Here is a 27470-nt window from a genome sequence, read left to right as displayed (position 1 = left end):
TCTTTTTGTGTCCCTTGGCTTCCCTTGTCAATTTTCTACAAATCCCAACTTCTCATTAATATTCATTACTATAAACTTCCCCTTTCTTCTTTTTGTGTTTTATATATATTTTTACAGCTGTCTTCACTTCCCCTCTAAACCAGGTTGTTTTTTTAACCAGCACAGCCTTCTTCCTTAATTGTGGGATTGTGACTTTTTGGGCATCTAGTCAGGTGTTCTTAAATGATTCTCAGTTATCATTCACATTTTTTCTGATTAAATTTTTCCTCCCATTTTATTTGACTCATAATTGTTTTCAGTTTTGTGAAATTGGCCCCATTAAAACACCAACTATATATTTTCCTGGTCTGGACTTTATTCTGCTTCCACATTATAAATATGATCAGTCATGTTCAATTGTACCTAAGTTACCATTAATTTTTAGTTCTATGATCAGTTCATCTATATTATACCTTGTTAGGACAAGGTATAATATAGGATATCTCCATATTGGCTGCAACACTTTTTGAGTCAGGAAATTGTCATCTATAACGTTTATAGATTCCAAGGATATTTTCGTACTGGCAGCATGAGACCTCCAGCATATGTCACTTAGATTGAAGTCCCCTGTGATCACACAATTTGTATTCCCTACACGTTATGGATAGGTGCAAAGGAGGTGGTCATCCTGTTCCCTAATGTGATTTGATGGTCTGTATCAGACACCAACTAAAACCCTAGCTTGTGCTTTATCTGTTAGGACATTGATCCATAGGCATTCAGGTTCATTTTCTTCTGAATTATCAGTGACTTGGAAACAGGTAATGCTATTTTGGATATGAAGTGCCACTCCCCCTTCCCCTCCCCTTTTGCTCACTTGATTCTTCCTAAATAAGTTATAACCATTGCTTTTAACATTCCAATTGTGCAAATCATTCCACTAGGTTTCAGTAATACCAACTAGATCCAATTTTTGTTAATAAATGAGCAATTCCAATTCCTCTTGTTTGTTACCCAGACTTCTAGAATTTGTATATAGGCAATTCAATAATTCCTTCTCTTAATGTCCTTTTTTTTTGTTTGTTTGTTTGTTTTTTGTTTTTTTAATATGTAGTGTCTTCAGTCTCCATCTTCAGTTCAATCCCCAGTCTCCATGGAAACTTTGCAGGGAAATGCAGAGCAAACCGTATATGATAATAGACGTAAAGCTTAAAATATGGAATCTTTCTTGTTGCCCAATGCAGTAACATCTCTAGGGCACCTATTCTCTACTTATGGAAAATGCATCTACTTGCACTACATCTCATGACAAGCTGCACAATGTTGTTCTATCTTTAAATGTGAAAAGAATAGATTTTATTGAAAGTATCTGATGAGATTTCAAACTTGAGATCATTGGCTAAGGTACAGTGAGTCATGGTTTAAGTAGGTAAAATAATGTGTTGCTCCAGGAATAGTATAAATAGCTGAGTCAACAAGGCTGATGAGGATACTGACTGCAAGGTCGACCTTTGTTGGTGTATGTCACATTCCAGGGTGCAATCCAGACTAGTGAGAGGCTATGTCACACCTGACCTGCAACCTCACCATGATTTGCTGTTGTAGCTTCCAATCTGAGCCACTCCCAAACAGCATGCAGGTCACACCCTGAGTGCCTGTGTATAGCTCCAGACCTGGCGCAGCAGCTCTGACCCCAGCAGCCTGTCAGCAATACACCTACCACACTCTGGCTCCTACTAGCCTTGGTTATTACTTGTAGGGTGGCCCCAACATATTCCCAGTCCCAAATTTCCCCCCCAAAATGTGTGTTCTGCACTTTCTAGCCCTCTACTGGACAGGTGAGATATTAAAGATCTATTGCCCCTATAAGAGGTCAATATGCAACTCTTTGCTAACTTAACTGGAGTTACCAAACTGCTCAGTTTAAACATAGCACTGGATTAGTTTTGATTAAAAATAAAACAAGTGTATTTAACAACAAAGAGGTTTTATGTGGGCACAAGTATAAGGCATTAAAGTGAGAAATGGTTACAAGAGAAATAAATATAAAATGCTTTCTAGTAACTAAACGTAACAAACTAGACTCGGTTCAAGGTACAATCCTTACTACATGTTCCCAGCAACAGGGCTGTCCAAATTCTCAGGTCAGAACTACTCCCAAAGTCCAAAGCCTGCCATCTTGGTGAAAGAGAGAGAGAGAGAAAGAAAGAGAATGCTTGGGGTTTTTCCACCCCTAGTGTCCAGTCACCCTTTGAAATGCATTTGCCCAAGAGTTATTCCTAGATAAACTTCCTTCCCACTGTGAGAATGGAAACATGCTGTCTTGTTGTGATAAAGGTTCCATGTTGTTGTTTATTGAAATGCAGATTGATCTGTTCCTGTCCCCCTCCATTGCCAAAGAATGGCCACTTGGCCAGTGATTGACAGTTAATTTTGATGATGCCTGACTAGAGGCGTCAACTTGTCCTTTTGTCTTTGAGGAACAGGTTTAGCCCTTCCTCAGACTTTTCTGGTAAACACATTTCAGTCATAATTTCAGTTTATGTTCATAACTTTACACACAGTGTTGCTACATACATTTCACCATGGTTTAATTGACCAGTGAATTATTAGTTTTCCAATGATTCCTCACAAGGCATATTTTGCACAAAGATTATTACAATAGTGTTTAGAATGTGCATACAAAGGTGCATTCAGTCACAACATACCTGGACTCACTCCTACCCTTGTCTACCTGTAAATCAGTCTCTTGAACTGTCACCTCTGTAGGTTTGTTCATGTGACCCATTATACATGATATACCTGTCCCAGGACTCATCTGCAAGGCCCCTGCCATCTCCAGATTTAAGTCTCTCTGAAAACCGTCTTCTGCTGTGCTCCCTATAGTGAATCTTGCTGACTTGTGTCACATGTAGCCCTGGTAAGGCTTCTGCTGGACACTCAACAGACTGTTGTGGTAGGATACCAATACACTAGATCTGTATACTTAAGTTTCACTTGGTCTAAGTAGTCTGCAGCACTGTCTTTTTTTCCTTTGGACTCTTTGGCACATTTCTTTGTCTGCTACCCCTTCACAGAACTTGGGTCCTGCAACCTAGTCCCCAGGACCACTGCTGATCCCTCTTCCCCAGTCTCCACAGTAGCTTAAGTACATTCTCTCCATGAACTCCAGTCTTGTAGATGGTCTGGGTTTGCAGTTTTATTTATCAGGGACAGGGGATAGTGAGAAGCAACAGACACACAGGCTACCTAAATGGCATTACTGTTTCTGTAATAGCAGAAGAGGTACACAGATCCGGAAAAGGTCATTTTCTTCACCACTCTGGAGCATTCTTTGGGCTTAAGTAAAAGTCCTCTAAGGAGTCTAGGATCCTTCCTCTCCCCCATCCCTCCTTCAGTGAATGGTGTCTACTACAGAACATGGAGTCTTTCTCTTGCCCAAACTTCCTGTGTGTCTGTCAGGGCCGGCTCCAGGCACCAGCCCACCAAGCTTGTGCTTGGGGCGGCACCTGGAGGGGGGCGGCGCGGCGCTCCGGCCCCCGGGGAGAGCGGGGCCACGGCTGGGCTCGCTGCCCTCCTCCCAGGGCTCCGGCCGCCCTCCCCCAGAGAGCGGAGCCCCCGCCGGGGCTCGCCGCCCTCCCCGCGGGGCTCCGGCTGCCCTCCCCCCCCCGCGAGGGGGGGGGGAACGGCGGCTTTTTTGCCTGCGGCGGCAAAAAAGCCAGAGCCGGCCCTGGTGTCTGTGCCAAGTCTATAAATCTTCGTATCATAAAAACATAAGAATGGCCATACTGGGTCCGACTAAAGGTCCATCTAGCCCAGTATCCTGTCTTCCGATGACAATGCCAGGTGCCCCAGAGGGAATGAACAGAGCAGGTAATCATCAAGTGATCCATTCCCTGTTGCCCATTCCCAGCTGCTGGCAAACAGCTGGTTTCTGTGTTCTGCAGTTGGGGATTTTCAATTCTTCAAACCCCAGTTCCATATATGGAAATTCAGAAAAAATGGCTTACTTCAGATATCCTGTTATTCTGTCTGAGCCAGATCTATTCACTAGTTAATAGTCCTTCACCACCCCTTGCAACTTCAGTCTATCCTGGAGGTAAAAAGACAACAAGGCAACCAGGCCTTTTAAAATGGAGTCTGCAGTCTTACACAGATGAACAGAGAGCGTTCATAATAGCAAACAGGATTCACAAAGTGTATGTAGACAGATTCCCCAAATGGTCACAACTTACATAAAAGAATTCCTTTCGTTGTTCTCCTTCACTGACTTCTGTCTGATCAGCCTTAATCTGTGAGCTCATGGGAGCAGGGACCCCTATTCTTGAATGTCTGTGTGACGTTGCACTCCATATACTTTATGAAAATATGCTTATGAATGTGAATATGATGTAACTGGAATATGCTTTATGCAAAAGGTCTCTTGTAATGTATCGTTACAAAGCTTATCTAATAAGTGTTGTGACAGACCCAGACCAGTGGGGTACATGAGTCTGGTAGAAGGCAAATATACTGGTCACTGGATGAGTAGTTTTCTGTTCCCTGAGTGACCAGAGCAGGGGCTGCACTAGAGTAATCAGGAACCTGCTAGAACCAGTTAAGGCAGGCAGTCTAATTAGGACACCTGGAGCCAATTAAGAAGAAGCTGCTAGAATCAATTAAGACAGACTAATCAGGGCACCTGGGTTTAAAAGGAGCTCGCTTCAGTTTGTGGTGTGAGTGTGATGAGCTGGGAGCAAGAGATGCAAAGAGCTGAGAGGGTATGCTGCTGCTGGAGGACTGAGGAACACAAGCGTTATCAGACACCAGGAGGAAGGTCCTGTGGTGAGAATAAGGAAGGTGTTTGGAGGAGGCCATGGGGAAGTAGCCCAGGGAGTTGTAGCTGTTATGCAGCTGTTACAGGAGGCACTATAAACAGCTGCAGTCCACAGGGCCCTGGGCTGAAACCTGGAGTTGAGGGTGGGCCTGGGTTCCCCCCCAAACCTCCCAATTGACCTGGACTGTGGGTTCTTCCAGAGGGGAAGGTCTCTGGGCTGTTCCCCAACCCACATGGTGAATCTTTGAGGCAAGAAAATCCGCCAATAAGCGCAGGACCCACCAAGATCGAGGAGGAACTTTGTCACAGTGTGTTAATCCTATTTGTTTGCATGTATTATTTCTATGTCTAGAGTTAGGAGAATAAGATAAACTTGTATTACTTATGTAAACATATTAAGTGGAAGCCATTAAAGGTGCTTCAGAATCAATGAACTGTAAATGGCTCTGTTTACTTGCAAACCTTCCTGTGTACATGTGGGCCATCCCAGGAAGAATGGAGGCTGGGGTCTCACAGGACATGTGACCATGTCACATGATACTGGAATCTATCTTAAATCTGGTTCTTTTCCATTTAGAAGGAGGAGTGGGGGGGCCAAGCAGAGACAAAAGTTTCCTGCCTTGTGCCAAAGCTATAAAAGGGGGTGGAGCAGGACAAAGAGAGCCCTGTCATGAGAGAGTCCCTGCTTACCACCTAAGATTTCTGCTGGAACTAACAAGGACTGTACCGGGGAAAGGATTGGCCCTAGACTAGGAAGGAGTCTAGTCTGCAAAAGAAATGTATTGGAACATCTCTGAGGGTGAGATATTACCTGTAATCAGTTTCTTAATGTATTAGGCTTAGATTTTTGTTTTGTTTTGCCTGATGACTTACTTTGTTCTGTCTGTTATTACTTGAAACCACTTAAATCCTACTTTTTATACTTAATAAAAACATTTTTGTTTATTAATAAACCCAGAGTAAGTGATTAATATCTGGGGGAGCAAACAGCTGTGCATATCTCTCTATCTGTGTTATAGAGGGCGTATAACTTATGAGTTTACCCTGTATAAGATTTATACAGAGTAAAATAAATTTATTTGGGGGTTGAATGCTATTGGGAGCTAGGTGTCTGGGTGCTGGAGAAGGTAACCTGCTAAGCTGTTTTCACTTAAAGTCTGCAGCTTTGGGGGCATGGTCTAGACTCTGGGTCTGTGTTGCAATAGGCTAGTGTGTCTGACTCAACAAGGCAGGATTCTGGAGTCCCAAGCTGGCAGGGAAAGCTCAGAGGTAATTTCAGCACATCAGGTGACAGTCCCAAGGGGATGTCTGTGACCGTACCCATCACATTCTGTAAAATTCATACTGCATCATCGGGACTATCACAAACAAATAATTAACAACTCACATTCTGGGGTGCAATCCAGACCAGTGAGGAGTTGTCTCCTCTTACCCATAACTCTTAAGTGCCTTGGAAGCACTGCTACTGTAGTTCTCTGCCTGGGGGAGTCTTACAGTCAGCAACAACCATGTATTCTATGTCTATGTATTGAACAGCCCTGGTCTAACACTTTGGATCCAGGAGCCTGCCTGCTATACCATAGACTTCCACTGGTCTCCACCAGCCTTGGTTAACAACTGGTAACATGACTCTAAACTCTCCCCAGACCTGAATTTACACAAAATTGTATGCTCTGAAATGTCCAGCCTGTCCTGGAACAATCAAAGGAATGTTAAGGTCCAATTGCTCCTTTAAAGAGTCAATAGCCAGCAGCTTGTTATTTTAATTGGAGTTATCAAACAGTTCAGTTCCAAGACAGCACTGGAATGGTTTAGATTTAAAATAAAACAAGTCCATTTAATTCCAAAGAGAGGTTGTGAGTATAAGCATTAAAGCCTGAAATGGTTACTAAATAAATAAAGATAAAGCACTTTCTAGTGACTAAAACTTAACAAACTAGGCTTTGTTCAAGGTAAAAGCCTTACCCCATTTTTCCAGCAAGATGGCTGACTGAAATGCAATGATATTAGTAACCAGGAAGATAGGAGCTTTTCATTGATACCTTACATGACACTTAGATACATTTCATAACGTTAAATAACTAGGGTACACTAGCGCTGGTTAAGCCAGATGAAATTAATTACTAGATATTGGGGTGTATGTGACCCTCTGCTCTTGGGTTGTTCTTAATGTCAAGACAACAACACACCAAACCTGAAGGTCCAAAGCCCAATATTGCCCATACTTCAATAATAAAACGTCTATTGACTTAAACGAGTGAAGGATCAGACCCATCAAGTAAGTAGCACACAGGCAAACCTATGGTCTTTGATTCTGTAGCCTTACCCAATGTCAACAGCTTTCACTCAGTCTTTCATATTTTTACAAACAAAAGCACCCCTCTTCCAACTGGAACAAAATTTAATTAGCCTGAATATTAACAAATCAACAAACAAAAAACAAAAGTCAGGAATGAGGGAGTGTTTGTTCCCCCCCCCCCCACACACACCCTTTTTCCAGGCCCTTCTTTCCACGGCCTCATTTATTACTATTTTATTTACAGATAGAAGCAATTAGATCATCTGATCAATCTTAATAATTATTCAGCTCCTCAGACCTGGCAAAGCATCAGATGAAGGAGCAGATATTTTATCCAAATGTGAAATGACCAGCATGAAAAGCTCTGCCTGGAACTGGATGGTAAATGTAATCCATCAAAAGCCTCTGGCTCCATTTAAATTAACACAATTAGGACTTATCGAACCCTCCCCCGGACCCACTGTCAAACTGGATAAACAAACTTTCAGCAGTGTGTGAATGTGTAATCAAATAGCATCTGAAATTCACTGTGAGAGGTGACTGTGCTTTGGACACAAGGTCAAAATCATTATTTTCCCTTGCTCTTTTGCTTCTTATTCCTCAACGTCCAGCTCAATACTTTATCTGCCCTGCATTCAGAAGAACACAGGACAAACAATGAAAACCAGCACATAGAAAGTATCCCAGATCCTTGTGGCACAATGGGAATAAAAGAGGCATGAAAATAAATAAATAAACTGGATTGCAAAACTAGCCTGAAATGTAACAGTGATTCAGTGGGACAGATTTTATTATTATTAACCTTGGTGAAATAATAATAAGATCTTCTGTTTATAGTCCCTGTTTTATTTCACAGGCTCTTGAAATGCTTTCTAAAAAGGAATGGCTTCCCCAGCATAAGTAATGCATCCACTTCTGAGGTTAAATGCTACATCTGATTAGGAAGAGATAGCAATACATACAGCACTTACAAAAAGGATGGGAAAAAATCATTTCCAGTTAAAATTGCAATAATAGTCCACGTTGGAAGCTGACTTGGGTATTGGGGTTAACACCCAAACCTTGCAAAAGAGCTGGCAGCACAAAAACTGCCTCTGTTTAACAGGCTGGGGGATTGGGTTAGTATTCATTCAGAGGGGAAGACTGCCCGCTCCCAAATCACCAACATATTGTTTTAAGGTCTCCCAATCAATTATTGACCTGGCCTAACTGTGCTGAACTTATGAGAGCGAACACAGTCACAAACCCCAACGGGTCATCATTTAGCATAACATAACTTCCAGCTGCTCTTCCCCCCTGTGATGGGGGTGTTCACCCCACATTTGCCCTGAAAAGGTTCATGAAGACCAAGAAAGGGGCTAATGAACTGAATTAGCCACAGCTGAGGGGAATCAGGTGGCCCAGCAATCCCCTGAGGGAGAGAGCTCGGCTGGTGAGGAACAAGCTGGGCTGGACTAATAAAGACAGGAAATTGGCAGTAGAAAAGGGGTGCTGCTGGGGAAATCTGCAGTTACTACATGGAAAAAGGAAGGAGGGTTTTGAGGTCACAGTGCTAGGTGGCATACAGTTGCTCCCTGGGAGGGAGGAGTTAGGAAGATTGAAAACCCAGAGAGGGGTGTGTGCCTGATGGTAGGAGAGAGCACAGGGAAAGTCCCTATGGTCTAGCAGGGAACGGGCCTTGACTGTTGGCTAGAGGTCCCTCAGCCGGAACCCAGACTGGAGGGTGGGTCCAGGTTCCCCTACCAGTCACTGAGGGAGTGGCCCTATGAGGTACTGAATAGGAAGACTGCCTGAGCCTGTTGGTGGGAAGAGACTTTCCAACCCCGGAATGGGAAACCATTTGGTGTCCTGTCTGGAGGACTGAATCACAAAGAGGCAGTAGCAACTCGTGGAGTGAGAGAGGGTCTGCCAACCCAGAGAAAGAGATGGAGAAACAGAGTGAAAGCTCATGAAGGGGTGTTGATCTTGCAATGTATTCCCCAGAATGAGCAGGAGGAGGCATCATCCTAGCGGTGAGTGGAGCATCATGTCACACCCCTCTTTCTGTTCTCCCATATTTAACGCAAACATTTGGCAAAGCATTTCAACCACTCTGAATAAAAATGTCTTCCTCTCTCATTTAGTTGGGTTTCAGTTCCTCAATATGCATAGTTCATAAGCCCTCCAATCCTCCATATAGTCGTCTAAGAAAAATGTGATAGACAAGACCTGAATTTCTAAGGCAGTGAAGCAAACTTTCAGGCCTCTACACACCAAAAAAATATTTTTCCCCTTTGCAGGTCACATTTAAACAATAATGTAGGCTTAGATTGGCTGCAAGGCTGATTTCTTCATCTCTGACCTACCAAAACATTAACATTCCTCCATAAAGCTAGAAGTGTCCCAAAGGTAAAATATATAAGAGCCAAGTGGCAGGACATTCTCATCAGTGGGCTCATGCCTCTGGAAGGCAATTCCACAGGGTACACGCTTAAACCACAAGATGGCCATATTTTTATAAAACTGCATGATGTACCTCTTTGCCCCATTAACTGTGGGGCTTTGAATTCCTTTTGCTCTGAATTGACTGGCCCAGGGTTTCTTCAACTTAGGGGCTTGATTCTCCTCCTGTACTAATGTACAACTCTATTGATTTCAATGGAGTTATTCCTAAATCACACTAGTCTGAGAATTGAATACTCTCTCTTAAAGTGGCAGAGACTTTTATCGCTCTCTCTTTGTGTCAGAAATTTTAATAAATCCTATTTTAAAGCATGTGTAGTGGATTGGTGTAGCAGGGAGACAGGCACCTTATAAATGCATGTAACATTAATAATACCTAATTTTCTAGCAAGTACAATGTGGCATATTGAGTGTCAAGGAATTTTCCTTGCTAGGACTGAGTAGAAAAGTGAACAGTATTTGTAATTAGTAGTGTCAGTTTGTTAGCTATTGTGCGAAGGGATCAGATGGTAGAGATAGTGACACAGATTGATGTTTCCAGGAAGATCAATCAATATTAGCATTTTGCCAGTGACATGTGGTTGATTTTAGACTCAGAAGAAATGACAGCACTAGTGACATGGGCGGTGGTGTGCATGTGTTTGTAATGCAGTGGAGGAGAAACAGGCTGACAAAGAGCATGGCAAGGAAGGTGAGGTGCGGTAAAGAGACAAATGACAACTGTTCAACTGTAGGTAGTGCCGCTGAGAGTGGTTTGGGAGATGGGACTGCATAACACAATGGAAAGGAATGCTCTTGAAAGAGTGAGAATATTGATTTTTTTTCTTTTAACTGAAATTTAAAGTGAATTTTTAGTGCTTATGAATGCCGTTTGGATTGACAGCCCTGGAGACTGAAGTCCTCAGTTCAATAGGACATGTATGACATAAGCAGCATCAGCATGCGTTTCTCTCCATTACAGCTCAGACTTGTTCTGGAATGCCCAGATCTTTTCCAGGAAGTTCAATCAATATTATCATTTTGCCAGTGACATGTGGTTGATTTTAGACTCAGAAGAAATGACAGCACTAGTGACATGGGCGGTGGTGTGCATGTGTTTGTAATGCAGTGGGGGAGAGACAGGCTGACAAAGAGCATGGCAAGGAAGGGGAGGTGCAAGAAAGAGACAAATGACAACTGTTCAACTGTGTGCAGGTAGGTAGTGCTGCTGCGAGTGGTTTGGGAGATGGGACTGCACAAAAGGAACACTCTTGAAAGTGTGAGAATATTGATTTTTTTTTCTTTTAACTGAAATTTAAAGTGAATTTTTAGTGCTTATGAATGCTGTTGGATTGACAGCCCTGGAGACTGAAGTCCTCAGTTCAATAGGACATGTATGACATAAGCAGCATCAGCATGCGTTTCTCTCCATTATAGTTCAGACTTGTTCTGGAAGTCCCAACCCTCAGGGCTAGAGGGAAGCTCCATCTCCAGTTGTTGGCGTATCTGCGGGCTCTGCCAATGAGGGTTCCAATTAAAGCCAGTTGTGTTGGTGATACTTCCTGTTATGTGGACATCTGTCCACTACAAACTATGTGAGTCCACCAGTTATTTCACTAGTGCTTTTCACTAAGTGCTTCACTAAGTTCTTATCAGGTCGAAGTGACTGTTGTTCACTACAGACCTGGGCTTTATTAACTAGTCACCTAAAAGTGACAGCAATGGTGGACAGACCTGTCTTCTAAGTCATGTAGCCTCCAGAATAGAGCAATATTTTTAGTAAAAGACTCAGAGGCCAGCATCAAATCTGGTGCCAAAAAATGCAACTTAACAGGGAGGCGCTGATCGGTGGGGCTACCAGTGGGCAGGAGGCGCTGGGAGCCGGGGCAGGAGCTGATGAGGGGCTGCTGACATATTATTGTGGGTCTTTGGCAATGTACATTGGTAAATTCTGGCTCCTTCTCAGGCTCAGGTTGGCCACCCCTGGCTTAGCTCCTCAAAGATTAAAACTTATTCTCTTTTCAGCCCAGAAAATCACCAATTGGCCACATTAGTTCACAAGCTAATGAATCTAATCAGATAACTGTCTAGTTAGAGGTGGAGCAACATGTGTGTTCTTAGAGGAAGGATGGTCCAGTGATTACGGTGCTAAGCTTGGACTAGGGTGACCCAGTTTCAATTTCCTGCTCTGCCATAGATTCCCTGTGTGGCCTTGGGAAACAAAGCCAGATTTTGGAAGCTACTTAAGCACCCAAAGATAAGTACCTACTAGGATTTTAAAAAGCAGGTAAGTGCCTAATTCCCATTGACTTTTAGCTGGAGTTAGATGCTTAGACATTTTGAAAATCCTACTGGGTGCTTATCTGCATCTTTAGGCATCTAAATACCTTTAAAAATCTGGCCATCAGTGTCTTGGTTCCCCATCTGTAAAAATTCCCTACTACACAGGGATGGTGTGAGGATAAACACGTTAAAGATTGTCAGGAGCACAAATACTACGATGATGGGGACAAGATAGGGTACCTAAGATTGAAGGCACATGCTACTGGACTGGTAGTTGACTGTGATTCATGCAGCTGCCCTGAAAGATTGGCTATACCAGTCGGTTTGAATATACATCTGGGGGAATGACCTAGTTTGTTAGCAAGGCTTGAAGTTGACCGCTAAAATAAAGAGAGGGCGAGAGCTGTCATATGTCAGTCCCCTTGGCTCAGAGACATTTGTTTCTGTACGGATGAAGCAGGCAGATGAGAGGGGGAAAGAAAACCTTTGAGCCCTGATGGTGCTAGAACAGTGATTTTCAAACTGGGGTAGCGTACCCCTAGGGGTACATGAGCTCTCATCAGGGGGATACATGAGAGAAAATTTGTAATAATGGACAACATATCATGTTATCCCATACAGACCTCCCCGCCGCCAGCCCGTTTTCATAGGTCTATTATAAACCTATCTCCCTATGACCCTATTTGGAAAGGGGTATGCAGCCTAAAAAAACGTAAAACCACTGTGCTAGAATAAAAGATTCCTGTATGATTCTTCTGCTTTTTTTTTTTCTGGTCTTTCTGTTTTTCACCATTGAATGAGATTCAGTTGATGGCATCACTTCCTCTACTTAGGGTCAGGGGCTACTGAGCGGCTGGAAGTCTCATCTTTCAGATGAGATTTAAAACCGAGGTCCTGGCTGTAATGACGAACAAACACTCAGTAATCTAGCTGGTCAGCAGAGAAGGCACAGCACTTTTCATTAACTGCACAAATACCTGGGACAGCCTGTGGCTACTTAGTTCTCTGGAAACATATGGAACATGTTAACAGGCTTCCACAGACATTATGACAGCAAACACCCATATTGTCACAGTGTCAGGGTGACTACACCTCTATCTCCCCCTCCATGGTCTACTCCAGGATTTCCCAGTCAGGTTGAGATTTCCAGCTGTCACATGTCTCTGGGCAGGGTCCCGTTTCCTACCCCCTACTGACTGGGGGTCTGAAGGATGCACAGCTCCCTGCCTTTCACTGTGATATCCCCAGCAGGCCAGTCTGTCTAATGGAAAGAACCTGTGCATTTTTTTTTGCTCTGAGGGCTATGATCAGTGTATTGCTAGCAGTTACAAGTTACCACACAGTCTTTTCTAAGCAAGCACGTTTATTCTTAAGTAAAAGCATTATAGAAAAAGCACATCAAAACAATAAACAGATTTAAACACACAGGGAACATACCACGAGTCTCCCAACGGTCTGATGCCCTAGTAGGTTAAGGTCTTTCCAACCTTCCTGCAAGGGTGAGGGTCCAGATAAAAAGTCCTGCCCATTTGCTGGATCAGAAAGAAGGCCCCAAGTCCATTTAAACCCAGACTTTTTATATCAAAAGCCCTTTTGTTTTCTGTTGGTTTCTGAAAAAAAGCAGTGTGAGCCAATATAAACCAGACTTCCCAGGGGATGGCACCTCTCTGGAGGTGTTTATAACCTGAGTCATTCACCTTAATTATCTCCCATTGATTTCAGCTCACATAGAGGAGCTATGGTAACTCTCCTCCATGGAGTAGAACACAATCACACATAAACCATTCATGGATTTAATTGGTCTCCAAAGTTACTGCATGTGATTGCAATGTCTGTCTCACTAACATTAAACCGTGTATTACAAGCAGTCTGTTACCTCTCCTTACATTAAAGGCCCCATGGCTTTTTGTATCACAAGAGAGATGACTCCTATCTATTGACAGGAAGGATGGCCCAGTAGCTAGGGCATTAACCAAAGACTTTAGAGATCTGTATTCAATTCCCTGATCCATCACAGACTTCCTAGGTGACCCTGAAGTCAGCCTCTCTGTGCTTCAGTTTCCCCTCTGTAAAATGGGAATAATAGTACTGCCTCACAGAGGTGTTACATTAAAGATTGTGATGTGCTCAGATACTATAGTGTTGGACAATAGAAGTACCTTAGATAGATACACCCAGGCTCCTGGACAAAATTCATTTAGTTAATTGCATTCTACCTACCTAAATTTCCCTGTAACTTAGTGGTACATGCATATATATCACATCTTTCCATAAGTGCAAACCTAACAAGCTAGGAAAATCATATTCTATTTAAAACCAAAACTAATTTTCACTGAAAGGTCATGTACGATCTTCTCAGTCGGAGTCGTTCCCCGCCAAATTTCATCTTTCAAGCCTCAGTCATTTTGGCTGTGAGGCTGCTTTAAAATAAAATTGCAAGGTGTTTTTTTTTTTGACTGTTTATCATAAGGAAAGATGTACTTTTCACTCATTTCTGGCTTTTAAAAAAACCCAGCTGTGCTCCAACAAGATTCCCTGAGGTCAAGCATGGAGACTTTCAACCTAAAAAATCAAATTCTCACCAAGGTGTGGATGAGTGGTAAGTGACTATTATTAAAAATTCTTCATTTCTAGCACAGCCCCAATCATGACCAGGCCCCTGTTGTATTAGGTGCTGCCCCAAAGGGCTTACAATTGAAGCAATGGAATATGCTTTGCAGCCTTCAACTCCTTTTTCTCTCTCTCTCTCTTGAATTTATTGTTATACTAAGATTGGGTTATTGTTTCCTCACAGGATTTCACTTCCACAACCAAACCTTGACTTGTGATTGTAAGGCGGCATTGAAGGTTGGATGCCATTAGAGATTATAATGGATACTTACTGCACCATCTTGATAAATATGGCCTTTCACCCTCTTAAAGGGCTTTGTGTCAGTTGTGTAGCCTGAACAGTGCCATTCTCTTGAGGTGGAAGCACTGAAATGTCTGTATATAGTGCTGCAATTTAAAAATTAACATGGGCTTTATAATGCATCTGCAAAAGAATAGAAAGGAGAAGATAATTACCCGTGGCTGTTTCAGCTACCTCAGAGCTGAAGGTATTATAAACTGAAAATTAGAAATCGTGAACTAAATCTTATCCAGATGTTGTGGTGTCTGATATTGCCCTTTTAATTAAAACATTTACAACAATGATCACAAAGGTTATGTTCGCATATCAGCTCAGAGGATAGCTCCTTCATGACCTCCGCTTTCCTTGTCACTTGGCAGATGATTTTAAGGGGGGCGCTAATTATGAATAAATTTAAAATGAAGCCTTTTCATTATTGGACACCATTCCTCAGGGTTATCACTGGGTCACTCAGAGTTAGTGTAATAATAATGATAATGACATGCTACTACAGTAAATTTCATCCCAAAGGATCCGGATGCTATTTCCAGCCTGAATTACACACTTTCCATACAATAATAACCACCCCATCCCAATGGAAGTGCAGATACATCTAGGGTGAAAGCATGGCAGCCATTTTACAGTGCTCAGTAATGCTATGCAACAGGGTTCGCACAGGGTGCAAAGAAGAATAGTGCATCTAAATGAAAAGGGGAGGGGCAATATAGATATGCAGATTTTTTTTTGCAAAGATTTCTTCAATTATATGATTTTTGTTTAGTTTTCCCCACTGGCTAGTTAAAAAAACAACAACAACCTTTCCAAAGGAGGATTTGTATGCAATATTAATATCTTGGAATGATAAACAGGGTTACCTTGATAACCATATCTGATTGTCAGAGGATTACACAACCATAGATGCCAGGGATTAAAAAATGTATTAGATCACCTATTCCTCCCCAGCCACTGCAAGATTGCTCCCTGGAGTATATTCTTGACCGCTTTCTGAAGTCTAGTTTTAAATTTCTTAAAAAACGGGGCTTCCTTTATTTGTCTTGGCATATGGCGGTATCACAATTTTATACTCCCCATTCTTAATGCAGGACTCAGATTTGAGTGCAGTGCAGAGAAGCTAGGGTTCTTAGTTCAATCTAACACACACGTCAATCTGTAATGAATCAGTGGCCACAGACTGGGCCTGAACCTATCAACTTCCTCATTTCAATGATCTGAGAGAGTCCTGCAGGTATCTAAAAGCCAGAGAGGAGTGTACACAGCACCAAAGTGAAAATCAGATAGATAGTAATTACCCAAGATTCTCAAAAGTGATTAGTGATTGGGGTGCTTTGATTTTTTGGGTAGTTAACTTGAGACACCTTAATGAAGCGGCCCACTATTGAATCAAAAAGGTGCTTAGCACTTTCTGATAATCAGGCCTATTTAAGACATGTCTATCTAGGTCCCCCCAAAACCCACTAGTCACTTGAAGATATTGGTCATTATCTCTTCTATAGAGATGAGGGAAATACAAACAATTGCTTGTAGCCAGTAAGCAAAATCTAAGGCAAATTCACTGCATGTACTGATAGTATATATACTAGATGCCCTGTAGAACTAGAAGCTAGGAAAGGAACACCTACTAATGAATGAAATTAAGATATTTTGATGACTACTTTAGCAATATGAAAATTATTTTGAATTCTACGGCGCCTTTCATTCTGAGGACCTCAGTGAGTTCTTTGTATTCAGGAATAACTTTATCCACCACTGATGGGCATAGACATGAACCCAAACCAAATGTAGGGAACTCTACAACCTAAATTATTTTTAGGGTGGAAACCCAGATTCAAATTTTGCAGCTTCTGATAGTCTCTAAAATTCAGCCAACTCTAAGAAAGACAGATTCAGACATCACTTACAGCAGGGTAAATTGGTAGTAACATCATTGGAGTCAATGGAAATCACAATGGATTGAAACTAGTATACAACCGGTGTAAATGTGACGAGAATCAGATACTTTCCTTCTAATAACAGCGTGCCTTTGATCCTTACACTATGCTATGGTGATAATTCAATATAGACTCAGAGGAGTGCCACCTACAGAACTACCAACGTCACTTCCTATAGCACCCAAGTATTACACTGGTCACATTCTACTTAGCTTATAAGACTTGATGAGCTCAGTAGTCATCCTCTGTCCACCTAATGATGGGTATCATATAGCTCATGGAATATAGTGTGTCATGAATGAAACCTTAAAAGTGGGAGAACAAATTGTTGCAATATCTACAATGAACACATAGTGGCTGAACCATTTTACCATTTCAATGTAGTAAATTGTAGCACTTTCCTTAATACAATATATATGATGCGGTCAAACTTTAAAGCAATGACACAAATCTTGTTATCTCTGTTTGCGATTTATGATCCATTCCTTTGAAAACAGAGTCTGCTGGGTGTTTATTTTTAATACAGAAAGGGATCTTACCTTCTGTGCATATAATATAAAAGTAACAGTCTATTCTTTCCAGTATTTAGCTATTTTAATGGTACACGGGGAAGTTGGTGCATTTTGGTTTGCTGAAGAGGAAGAAATGGAACACTCAGAGTTGCTGACAAGGAGGACTGGTTGAGGGGGGTAATGCTGGATGCAAATGCAACAGTAAAATCATAGGTAAAACATCTGTAACTTTCATTTAAATTTTATTGTTAAATCTGTTATAAAATCATTTTATAGTTTGGGAAACTGAGGCTGAGATTTTCAAAGCTGTGTGAGGAGTTAAGGGTGCCCAATTCCCATTAGTTTGAGAACTGGAAGTCTAATACCTATAGGCAGCTTTGAAAACTCAACCTGAATGACTAAAAGATTGGCAAATACACTTAATGCTGAAACATCAACCTTAACTCTGCCCCTATTCCCTGCTCTCCTATTTTTCCATCTGTCCCTGCACTTAAGGACCCTTAATGGCCTTCCCCCTAACCTTTGCAGGGCCCAGGTAAAGGCCAACAACTGCCTACCCTCCCCTGTGGTGAGAAAATCTTATCTGAGGAGCAGAGTGGATGAAGTCATTGGCTTGCCCTCTTCCCCCACATCACACTGGCTCACAGAACAACACTGTACCAATTATTATCCACCTGGCATAATAGCCCTTTTGGGATGGGGGAAACTGGCAGATAACAGTGCTCAACTCACACCAGGGAGCCGACTGGTGATGGGATGGTCCCATGATCAGAGGAGTATAATGGACAGGTGTGATATCAGAACTAGTTATAGCTCCAGAGTGAACGTTAGTGAAGAAATCTAGGCATCACTAAAGCATATTAAATACGTGTCCATGTTTCCAGCTGTGTAACATTTAGTTGTCAAATCAGGATAACTAAATATTGAGACACTGATGCTTTCATCGTTGAAATATTTAGTCATAAAATTCTTCATGAATAATTGTCTGCCACTGGAGTGTTGATGAGTAACAAGTCAGTTCTCAGTAAAACTTTGAAAACTTGAGCACTTGCTCAAGATTATCCTGCACCATAGGGGCTGGAAGTAGGAGTGCGGTAGCCTGAAGTGATTTATAACATGTACAGGGTTTATAGTTTGGTTCAGTGGCTCTCAGAACCCTCACTATATAAATTGTTCAAGCACCCCTGTCCTGCACAACAGATTTCCAACAGTGTCATCTCTCTGACTAGAACCCAGATGGTGTACTGGGTTGGGTAACTGCAGGGGCAAGGTGTGATGTTCCCCTGGTGTTATCTGGACGGTGATCTGCTAGGTCACTCCAATCCTCGACTCTGGGAGTCAGTTTTACCCTGCTCTCCTGTGAGAATCCCCACTCCTGGGCTGTTCACGCACAGCCTCTAGCATGTAAGCTGCTCCCAGCTACGTGAGTGAGCACTTTTGGCCAGCTGCTGCTTGGATTGGGCGACCAAATGACACTAGACAATATCTCCAGTCCCAGACACAACCCCAGGAACCTCCGTCTTGCAGTGTCCAGTTATGCCCACTGGATGCTGCAAGCTTATATGAGTTCATCAATTTAACAAATAAATTGATATGTACCAGGCTTGTTATCCCAAGGGGAGTCTCTGACACGTTTCAAACCAAACACAGTGCTTCAGGCAGAATAAACAAACAAATTTATTCACTACAAAAGATAGATTTTAAGTGATTATAAGTCAAAGCACAACAAGTCAGATTTGGTCAAACGAAATAAAAGCAAAACACATTCTAAGTTGATCTTAACACTCTCAGTGCCCTTACAAACTTAGATGTTTCTCACCACAGGCTGGCTGGTTGCCCTTCAGTCAGGTTCTCCCTTTTGATCAGTGCTTCAGTCGCTTGATGGTGGTGTCTGTAGATGGAGGTGGAAGAGAGGGGAAGAGCATGGCAAAACTTCTCTCCCTTTTATCAGGTTCTTTCTTCCCTCTTGGCTTCCCCCCCCCCCCCTCTTCAGAGTCAGGTGAGCATTACCTCATCATACTCCCAAACTGACCAAGAGAAGGGTGGTGACTCACTCGAGAGTTCAGCAGATCCTTTGTCACTGCCTAGGCCAATGTCCTTTGTTCCTGTGAAGCTGGACTGAGTTTGTCTCATACATGCCCTGATGAGGTGTGAACTGCTCATCTGCTCCTGGAGAGTTTTGTCTGGGCTTGTTTTAAGCCATGAGGACACATTTTCAGCCTCATAACTATATACGTGAAATTACAACCTATAACATTACTATAACAACAATGCTCAAAGCAACAGAGGGTCCTGTGGCACCTTAGAGACTAACAGAAGTATTGGGAGCATAAGCGTTCGTGGGTAAGAACCTCACTTCTTCAGATGCAAGAAGTTTCTAAGGTGCCACAGGACCCTCTGTTGCTTTTTACAGATTCAGACTAACACGGCTACCCCTCTGATACTTGAAACAATGCTCAGTGCATTCCGAAGACACCCAACATGACAAACTGTGTGGTATCGAATGCACAATCATATTATAAGGATGAACATGGGGGTGCAGGATGTTTCCCCGAGGTACAGAGCATCACACAAGGGTATTCAGTGTTGTTGGTAGAGGAGTGGACTCCATTGGAATGGCATGATGGAGTGAGATGCAGCTCAGGGGCCCATGAGAAATCTGTTGGTGAGCAGAAAGAGGGGATCTGGTCTCCAGGAGACCAAGCTGAGGGACAAATCCAAAGGAAAATGACCTAACACATGGGTAAAAACAATGAGGAGTCTTTGTGGCACCTTAGAGACTAACACATTTATTTGGGCATAAGCTTTCGTGGACTAGAACCCACTTCATTGGATGCATGGAGTGAAAAATTCAGGAGCAGGTATAAATACATGAAAGGATGGGGGTTGCTTTACCAAGTGTTAGGTTAGTCTAACGAGATAAATCAATTACCAGCAGGCTACCAAGGGAGGAAAAATAACTTTTGAAGTGGTAAGAGAGTGGCCTATTACAGACAGTTGACAAGAAGTTCACACCTTTGCTTTCAGAAACAATCTTCAAATATTAATCTTTCTATGCAGATAGCCTCGATGAGATGTAAAAATTTCTAGGCAGAAAACTGGGTCTGTGTGATTTGTGAGCATTCATTTAAAAATAACTTCATTGTGCCTGTTTTTTCACTAGTGCAATGAGGGTTTACATACCACAGCATTGGACACCTCTAAAAATGTGATGGGTGGGTAAGTAGGTAAATAGTTCACAAAAAATTGGTAATTTGGCTATGAAAACAACTGAAATCATGTGTGATTGCAATGCAAACAATTCACTTGAGAAATGACAAATTTTCTCAGACAGTGCTCTTATTTTTATCATGATAATTTATTGTAAGTGGAGCTAATTTAGAATTTGAAATACAATGAACAAATGTCCTGTAAATTGAATTCCACAGTATACATCTTTCGCACCTCTACAGTGGTGCATTTAAGAAAACAAGTCTATGCAGATCACCCTTTCATAGGGAAACAAATTACATGCAGAAAATGCCTTCTTGACTTTCAAAAAACCTCTCATTTGCAAGCACTATTTGCATAGAAAACTTTGCATTGGAAAAAGTTCAGTGGCAAAACCACTTTCATGTGAAAAACTTCCAGTGGCAAAACACCTTTACCTTCTATATAATTCTACATTAGCAGTTACAGTGAACTGGTTAGCTGAAAATTTTCTAAAATACTATAATTGTAAACACCTATCAGCTTCAGTAGACCTCTGCTGACTTTTTTCCCCCTCAAAGGACTAATGGCGTGTTAAATGTCATCTGTTGATACCAAGCATTTTTATGACTTCTTAAGAGCCATGGGACAAATTCTGCATTGCACTAATCTGACCCCATTGACTTCAGGGTGGGTTTCTACTGGTCTAGGTGAGAGTACAATCTGACCATACGTCTTTGTCTGACTCCTACAGAGTTCAGTGAGCTTTGGATCAGGCCTTAAAGTAGGCCAAGGACACAAATCCTTTAGTGGGTCAGATTCCATTCTGATGAAGGAAATGGGATATTTCAAAATATTATTTGTATTACTACAGTGTCTAGTTATGGACCAGGCCTCCATTGTGCTAGGTGCTGTACAAACACAGGAAAAAAAAGACAGTCCCTGCCCCAAGCAGCTTCCAAGCTAAGTATAAGACAAGAGACAACTGAATATTATAATATTTTAGCAGACAGAAGGAGGAGTATGAGTAAACAATATTGGTCAGCATGATAAGCATTGGTTTCAAGCTTTCTCAGTCAATAGACCATTGAGTGGGAGAAGAATCTGCTCATGGACACATTACTCCTATGCTAATCCCCACTACTTTGCACACAGTTTAAACCTTCAGGCTACCCCAGTCACTAAATAATCCATAGAGCCTCCGATAAGCTACCTAAGAGGCCACCTTTCTCCCTGCCTTACACCCATAGCTGCAATCAGTACTGGTGTCAGAGCTGGAGCCCCCTCCATTAAAAATAACAATAGAGGCCAGATGTTGGGAAATCTAGGCACTACTGTAATAGAAAATAATAATAATGATTGTTGCACTGTAGCCAAATAATACCTATTGAATATTTGTATTGTCATCAAAGAACAAAATGACAGCTCCTGCCCCCCAAAACGTACAGTATAATTCAAGAGACAAGAAGTGGAGATAGACAGATGGAGAGCAAAAGGAAACAATGAGACAATGCTGGGCAGGATGATAGGCAGTGATCTCTGCACACCAGCTGCCTAACTTGTCGAGTTTTTTGTAGACCTCATGGCAAAGAAGAATGTCAAATCAGTTAGTAATGATAACCTCATGCTTCAGGGTGTAAATGGACCACCACATGAGTCGGGAAGGATATTTTGCTGCCATGAACAGTGTCATACAATTGGTTGGGTGAATCATGGTTATTGTTTTTGCCATTTTTTTTTTAAATATCAGGCATTGGCCACTGATGGTTGTGATGGAATATCAGAAATGGTGGGTCCAATGATCTGATCAAGGCCACTTTGAATGTTCCAAAGTTCAAGCCAAGTGAGGCCAGAATCAAAAAGATCTGATATCTGTCAGTCTGTCTATCTAACGTCATTATAAAATCATTTAAGGCAAAGTCTGTCAGGATCTCTCATTCAACTTTTAATAGGCAGAACTGAATTTAGCAATTAATGTCACCATCTGTTATTTTCTTTGAAAATAATTATGTATTTTATCTTCAGAAAGGGAATGCTTTGTACTAATCCACTTTGGTGATGCCTAAATCACTTCCTATTGGGATAAAGTTCAACTCAATTCTTTTGAGTCTGATGAGATGTCTTGACTGCCACCTGCCTCATTCAACAGCGGGGGAGATCGCCAAGGTATTTTTATTATCAATTCATCTCAGAACATATCTGTGAACATAACGGAAACTATTAGCCTTAGATTAAAAAGAAAAAGCATCAGATGATTTGGCAGACTGCTTAGATGTTATCAACATTGTAGAGAGGAATTAATACTGAAAAGGGCAGGTGGGTGGTTAATTCTATGGACTGGATTAATGGTCCCTGGGCTGGAATCTGAGCCCAGCAGAACCAGAACCGTCTTTTCTAACTGAACCAGATCTGCCCTTTTCCTGGCTTGGGTTTGGCAGTTCCCCAAATTGATTTGCTCCTAGATCCCTCCTCAGTGGAGTTATTTTATCAGGGATGTTTGTGTTCAGTCCTTTGATAGCTAGCTGTGTTCCAAAATAAATTAAGGCTACCTCAATTTCTTCTGCCACATCTCTGGTTACACTGTGATTTTGATTTATGCACACACATCTTAAATAATCTGGGGAAGGGAATACAGGTCATGATCATAGAATATTAGTGTTGGAAGAGACCTCAGGAGGTCATCTAGTCCAATCCCCTTCTCAAAGCAGGATCAACACCATCTAAATCATCTCAGCCAAGGCTTTGTCAAGCTGTGCCTTAAAAACCTCGAAGGATCTAACCATTCTTTTTGAAACCCCCCTTCAGGTAATTGAAGGCTGCTATCAAATCCCCCTTCACTCTTCTCTTCTGCAGACTAAACAAGCCCAGTTCCCTCAGCCTCTCCGCATAAGTCATGTGCCCTAGCCGCCTAATCATTCTCGTTGCCCTCCACTGGACTCTCTAATTTGTCCACATCCCTTCTGTAGTGGGGGGACCAAAACTGGACACAATACTCCAGGTGTTGCCTCACCAGTGCCGAATAGAGGGGAATAATCACATCCCTCGATCTGCTGGCCATGCTCCTACTAATGCAGCCCAATATGCCATTGGCTTTCTTGGCAACAAGAGCACACTGCTGACTCATATCAAGCTTCGCCACTGTAATCCCCCGGTCCTTTTCTGCAGAACTGCTGCTTAGCTGGTCAGTCTCCAGCCGGTAGCGGTGCATGGGATTCTTCCTTCCTAAGTGCAGAACTCTGCACTTGTCCTTGTTGAACCTCATCAGAATTCTTTTGACCCAATCCTCCAATATGTTTAGGTCACTCTGGACCCTATCCCTACCCTCCAGCGTATCTACCTCTCCCCCCAGCTTTGTGTCATCTGCGAACTTGCTGAGGGTGCAATTATTCCCATCATCCAGATAATTTATAAAGATGTTGAACAAACCGATGGAAAAAAAAATGATACAGACAAATTTCAGAATCGTCAGATGCACTCCTCCTGGCCCTGGAGTTGTCAGCCTTGAGACTTTCAAGTATCTAGACATAATTTCTTCTATGATCCCGTTTTCCATTATTTCCCCTTTTTCTTCCCCATTTTCCCCAGCCTTGCTCCTTTATTATGATGGAGGTAAATTGTCCATTTTAGGAACACTCAGTAGTACTCCTTTCAATAAATTACCTTTCCCATATCCACAGAGGTCTCTGCCTTAGTGTTCCTTTGTTCTTTAGTTAGTTGATTATTTTCATCACAATTCCTCTCTGTGTTTTTTTTAACATGGATACATACAGGTTTTAAGGTTTCAAGGGATGATAATGATTAATTATTGGCATTACAGGAGCACATAGGAACCCCAGTTATGCACCAGAACCCAACAGAATTAGGTGCTGAACCACCACAAAAAACAAAGATGGTCCCAGCCGCAAACAAGCTACAGTATTGTAGTACGACTGTATGGGGAGATTTTGGCACACCAGTAAAGTGCCTGAAACCACTATGTCTTACTGTTAAAAGCAAGCTAATCAACAGGTTGTAAAGTGGTTATGCAGCTTGATCAAGGCAGGAGGGGAGAGAGTTGGGGGTGCCACAGAAAGAGCAGCGTGATCCTGCGTCCTTCCTGATAAGAATTGTGTTGAAGTTGCTGATACGTGCATTTTAAAAGAACAGGATGTGCCCCAGGAATGTCTATTGGGGTCTTAAGGCTGCAAACTTTGGAAAAACCCACACCTGGTTAATCAATAATCAGAAGGAACCTCTTGCTTGACCATTGAAACTGCTTACTTAACACGTTTTCTTTAAGGGACATGTCATTCTATTACTAATGTATAAATAAGGGGAAAAATGTTGAGGTCGTTGGACTTGTTTGGGGACTGTTTTGGACTCTCCCTCTGGATACATCTTGAGGTCCCCACCAGCAGACGGAAGGTTTGGCCACCGGAAGCCTGCCACTGTGTCACTCGAGAGCCACACTCAGCTTTGGTAATTATTAAGGGTTGGAGGTGTTTTACTAACCTGTTGTGGATGTATGTAAGTGCTTGAGACAAAGTAAAGTTTAGCTTTAAGTGAAAGCACTCTTGTATTGTCCTGTTTGTGCCAGCCATCTATTGGTCGGACGGCCGAGTCTCCCCTGATTTATTTCCTGACACCTCCTTGCACAGAGTAAAAGTTACCAAGAGTTTTGGGTTGAAAGAACCCCGGGTAACACGCAGGGCCGGCTCCAGGCACCAGCGCAGCAAGCAGGTGCTTGGGGCGGCCAACGGAAAGGGGCGGCACATTCGGCTCTTCGGCAGCAATTCGGCAGTGGGTCCCTCAGTCCCTCTCGGAGGGAAGGACTTGCCGCCGAATTGCCGCCAAAGAATGAAGCAGTGGCGGTAGAAGTGCCAATTGCGGCTTTTTTGGTGCTTTTTTTCCTTTTTCCCGCTACTTGGGGCAGTAAAAACACTGGAGCCGGCCCTGGTAACATAACCTCTTGCATAACACAGACCGTAGAACCTCACCTAGTAATTCCTGCATCAGACACATAGCATCTTGGGGGCTGATGCTTATCAAAACGTGGCTCTGTCCCCCACTGTGGATGGTCACTAATCTGTTGTGAGTGAACCATCTACTGGATCCCATATGTTGGGACTCCTGACTCTGGGACGTGCCTGTCATTATTCCTTGCTTTGGGTCTCTAAGGCTACCTTTTCTTGGGATGTGGGGCTCCACAGCCTAGCTGCCTTAGATCCTGAAATCAATGCCTCAGTCTCCCCGGGTCACCCAGTGGCTTATGTACCTTCCCACAGAGTTTCACTTCACTGTGGAACTCTGAGCTTCTCCATTAACCTCTTCAAGGACAGCATGGCAGGCAAGCAAGGAACACAGGCTTAGCAAAGAAATGCTTTAATCACAGTCACTTTTATTCTTTAAAACACTATAGAGTTAAGATGTACAATAACAAAATAACAGTCCTGAGACTCTCACCCCATTAGTCTGATCCCACTTCTTCTGAGAGTGTCAGAATCACAGAAATGTAGGGTTGGAAAGTACCTCAAGAGGTATGTAGTCCATCCCCCTGCACTGAGGCAGAATTAGGCATAGCTAGACCATCTCTAACAAGTGTTTGTCTAACCTGTTCTTTAAAAACCTCCAGTGACAGGGATTCCATAGTCTTCCTAGGGAACCTGTTCCAGTACCTAACTATCCTTATTGTTAACAAGTTTATCCTAATATTCAACCTAAATCTCCCTTGTTGCAAACCAAGCCAATTACTTCTTCTCCTACCCTGAGTGAACGTGGAGAACAATTGATCACTGTCCTTTATATAACCATCTTTAACATATTTGAAGACTGTTATCACATCCCTCCACAGCCTTGTCATCTCTGGACTAAACAGGCCCAGTTCTTTCAACCATTTCTCATAGGTCATGTTTTCTAAATGTTTTATCATTCTTGTTGCTCTCCTCTGGACTCTCTCCAGTTTGTTCACATCTTTTTTTAAAGTATAGTGCCCAAAACTGGACAAAGTATTCTAGCTGAAGCCTCACCACTGGTGAATAGAGTGGAACAATTACCTCCTGTATTTTACATATGACATGTCCAGTAATACATCCTAGAATTACATTTGCCTTCTTTGCAACAGCAATACATTGTTGTTTCATATTCAAATTGTGATCCACTACAACCCCCAGATCCTTTTCAGCAATACTATTGCCTAGCCACTTATTCCCCATTTTGTAGCTGTGCATTTGATTTTTCCATCTTAGGTGTAGTACTTTGCACTTGACTTTATTAAATTTCACCTTACTGATTTCAGACCAACTCTCCAATTTATCAAGATCCTTTTGAATTCTAATTCTGTCCTCCCAAGTGCTTGCAACCCCCATCTGCAAATTTTATAAGTGTACTCTCCACTCCATCATCCAAGTTGTTAATGAAAATATTTAGTCTGAGATCTAGTCAGCATTTTAGGCAAAGCAGACCCCCTCCCCCGCCCCGCCCCTCCAGCCTAGTTTCTGGAGATGTGATAATTGCCCCCCGGAGAGCTTTCCACCTTAATAACAATCTCTGACCCTTTTGACCATGTGCCCAGGGATGAGGAAAACCAGCCACTTTCCCGAACCAGGCTTCTGTGTAGAGAATTCATAGTTCTTGTAGGTGTGCCGGTAGGCAAGAGAAAATCAGAGCCAATATCTCTTGCTGGAGCTCTCTCACTGAATGACTTTCCTGAGATAGCCCATACCCCTTCTGAGCAGGGCCATGTCTGGAATAGACTGACCTTGTCTGGATCAGGTTGGTAGCTAACACACAAAATGATAGATACAATCTGGTAGTTAACACACAAAATGGTAGATATAAAACAACACAGAGTTCACAAAACAAAATGGAGTTGTCAGTTCGATACAGACATATCCCCTTCTGTCAGCATGCTATTTTCAATGGAATTATTCTGCTTGTGACTTCATTGGAGTTACTCTGGATTTACACTAGTGTAACTGAGAGCAATAAATTGCCCTAAACTTATCAACAGATCTTATAATTTATTCAGGATGAGTCATGTTTCGGAACATGCACATTAAGATGTTGAGCAAAATTAGTGCAATTTACCTTTAAATAACATGAAGAACACTGTTATTTCTTACAGAGGAGAAGGAAATACTATGTTTGTTTCATT

This window comes from Chrysemys picta, chromosome 5 (assembly GCF_011386835.1).
Source record: "Chrysemys picta bellii isolate R12L10 chromosome 5, ASM1138683v2, whole genome shotgun sequence".
NCBI classification, from domain to species: Eukaryota; Metazoa; Chordata; order Testudines; family Emydidae; genus Chrysemys; species Chrysemys picta.
This window is presented reverse-complemented; position numbering follows the sequence as displayed.